Raw genomic sequence first — 3,770 nt, forward strand, 5'->3', positions numbered from 1 at the left:
CCCTCTGTCTGTAGTCAGGTGGGATGACAGGGGGCGAGCGCTGGTTGGTGGCTCTCCGGTGGCTCTGACAGCCTGTCACAGGGAGATCACTGCCACATGCCTGTCTGTCCACAGCGCTGACAGCTGACCCGTCCAACACGGCCCGGCCCGCTGGTCATGCCATCCCTGTCTGCTGTCGGACGTCTATGACAGCTGACAAGACACCTGGGACACGGGAGGCAGGGGCCAGAGCACTGCTACCTGTATAGACATCAGGATTTACTGCTGCCAAGGAGAAGAAAGAAGTGTGGAGGAGGAGGAGGAGAGCATACACAATCCTTTCAAAAAGGATCACACACTGAAGTTGGTAAAAAAAAAAAATCTATTATTATAAACAATGGGGATTTGCCTCCAATTAGTGAGTCTTTGTCATCAGTTCTTGTCTAAACATAGATACACAATACAGTTAATGCAGCAAAAAAGTGTGTGTTTCCAAGTGTGCATTGTTTTAGCGTGTGTGAGCATTACATTTTTCACAGCACAACTCCCTTTAGATGTGGAGACAAAGGAGGCTGGCGGCTAGAGTCTAGGCTGCTGAAACATATGTGCCCTGTCATTTATCACGTCTGCTGGTGAAGGAATGAGAGCCCATCAGTGGCCTGGCATTGATCCCTGTATGGGCCAGCCATTGTTTCCAGCAGCACCTGGTGGAGTTCAGTCTGCAGTAATGGGGAGGAGGAGACGCACAGAGAGGGGAGAGGATTAGTTTGGAAAAGGGAGGTGTCAACATTTTCTAGGCTACTCTTTTTGAGCAGCACTGAATTTGGAACAAAACTTTAGTTTGAATTTTGATATTAGTTGTCTGTTGTTGTATTTCCAATACATGTTTTTTTTTCTGTTAGTCTGTCAGTAATAATCCTTGAGACTGAAGTCCTAGCTGGTTTGGCAACACCTGTGGTTACTGGTAGTGCAAGTGTGCTTTAATACTACATGTCCCACAATCCTGAGGGCAACAAACACTCCTTGAGCAGCGGCTTTATCAGGAATACAACAGATTAAGTAGAGAATCTGCTTAAAGTGTAACCAAACAAACACACACAGTAGGTATGCATAAGTAGGCACTTTGAATCCAGGGCAGGAAGCGTGGACTCCGCCACAACGATGGAAAATAGTATTTATTATTTTATTTTTTTATTTTAGTCTTTTAGTCAATTACAACCTTAAACCTCTAAGATCATTTTTTTAAAAAGCTCAAGATTCAAATGTTTTATTCTTCACACTCTCATACAAAATGTGCAGTTAAAAATGCAAGGTGACATACCGTTGAAGCGGGGCTGAAAAGTGTAGTGTGCAATAAAGAAAAAATATTACAAATAAGAGTCAAATTAAAATTAGAAAAAAAGATATATTTATATATGAAATAAAAATATAAATATATGTGATATTATAAAAATGGTATGCCTTATGCTTTGCCGCTGCTTAGCAGTGTGCTCTCATTCTATGTACCCCCAAAAATGAAGCACACATGATTACAGCTTCTATTTAAATGTCTGAAGCTCTGAAAAGAAGCAGTAATATTTTCACCTGGCTTTGTTTAAAACACATTTGCCTAGTCAGCATGTGTCGGCAGTAATTCATCACACAGGCTTTGAGCTATTGATGGAGCCAGCATCGGTTAGCAGGCCCCTGTCAATGATTCACTCACTAAGCCCATCTGTCAGGCGCCCTCTGCTTCTCCCCTCTTCCTCTCCACCATTGCCGTTCTGCTCAGCCCTCCTCTTCCTCAATGAAGAATGCATAAAAACCTCGACAGCCACAAATGGCCACATTCAACACAAGAACACCTCACAGTTTCAGTTGTTGTTATGTAATCCCCCACGAATCGTCAATCAATTATTGTCTCAAAGTCACCTGTGGCGCAGAACAAAAAGCATTTACAACTTTAGAAAAGAAAGGATGTGTGGGGAGGTGATTGGTAACTATTTGAGTATTCACAGCTTAGCTGAGGACAGGGATCAATAAATCAACTGCTCTCAGAATCCATCAGGAATGTGCCATTAAATGCTCCCAATACAGTCAATGATAAACTGTGGCCAGAGCATTTCTGGGAGGTGGTGTGGTGCATCCGTGCAGAGCAGAGTGCCAAGCACTCAACCACACAGGGAGGGAATGAAGTATCTATCTGTCAGAGTTTGAAAAGAAACCTGAGGATCTTGATGTGAGCACAGATCAGTGGTGTGAGTCAAAGCTCAGGTGTAGCAAAGAGTGCCATCTGGGGGCAGAGGACCAGAACTGCATGATGGGATGGTGTGAAACAAGTCAGACTCCTGATAGTTTGGACATCCAAAGACTACATCTATCTCTGAGGTTGCAAACTTCATTATTGACCTTGGAAACAGTAGTTGATAGGTACATGTAGTTGCTTTTCTATATTTCATCATAGTTCAATATATCACACAATCATTGTCAGTAAATGGGGTTAGCCCTGTTGTCTTTGAATTGTAGATGTTAAAAATTTCATTTTTTTTCTGAGCACTTTTCCGTGTTGGCATAAAAGCTGAGATCAAATTCCATTATTGAGAAATTTAGAAGAAAAAAAAGGTCAATTAAGTGGCAGATTGGCTGGTTTTATGGAATATAAAAAGGACTTTCTGTACACTCCCCAAAAAATCAGACTAACCTCTCTTAAGCAAAATGCAAAATAATCTTCCCATTTTGTAATCTCTCCTCCCCCTTTTATAATTTGTGGACAGTCCCTGAATAGTGATTTTTTTTTTTAACCTCCCAATTATCCAGATTATTTAAACTTTGGTCTACGTCTTTTAGTATATCATCTCATATAGCATATCAATAATTTTTTTTCAAGAGAATGACTACCTTCTATCTCTAACCAGTTAGTGCAAGTCTATCCAAAAATAATGACCACACACAAACGTCTGCTTCCTTTTCCAAAGACAATGTTGGAATGGATTTTCATTTCTTTGCCATCTGTCATCTGCCCTTGTGAGAATCTCTGATGATATGGATTCCCATTGCCCGTAAAAACAGCAGCCCTTCTCCTGTTGTGTGCCATAAATTAAATATTGTACCATAAAGCAATCCAAGATTAAGCATTAAATGCAGTATGGAGGCATGACAATGCTGCCACTCTTCTCTCAGTGATTGTCTTGCTTGTTAACAATGCCCCGGAACGAGTTTAGTAATGATTTATTGATGTTCACATGCTACATGTGGGAAACAACGTCAGCCCATCTCTAACACAAAAACAGGTTTCTCTTACATCCATTTAGGAACAAAAGACTGTAAGTGAGGTGCAGCATAGTCGCTGCGTCTCCAGCTGTGCAGGGATCACTGCAGCTTTCACTCACCCTCTGAGAGCCCGGCCCCTCAGCGGTGACCCCCTCACATCAAACTTGACTGCTCGTGTCCTGTCTGCACGCCGAGTTGTCGTGTAGGCTGTGTCGCTCTGTCACAAGACATGTCCCACATTTGCAGCCGCCATCGTTGGCCAGCAGGATGAGAGCGTCTGTCAGGAGAGCTGACACGCATGCCACTTTACTGGGCGACTGACAGAGGGCCACGCCGCACTGTCACTTCTCCCAGATCTATTGCCTGAGGATAAACACGGACACACACGCACACGCACACACGCACACACACACCCACACACACACGTTAATAACACAAGAGTAAACAGAGCTGGAATCTCAGAGAGTGACTGTGTCACCCCTCATTCTTACAATCTCCAGCTGTCACATCAAACACTCTGCTCCCATGTTGCTCCGCCTCCA

This window comes from Perca flavescens, chromosome 8, assembly GCF_004354835.1.
Source record: "Perca flavescens isolate YP-PL-M2 chromosome 8, PFLA_1.0, whole genome shotgun sequence".
Lineage (NCBI taxonomy): Eukaryota > Metazoa > Chordata > Actinopteri > Perciformes > Percidae > Perca > Perca flavescens.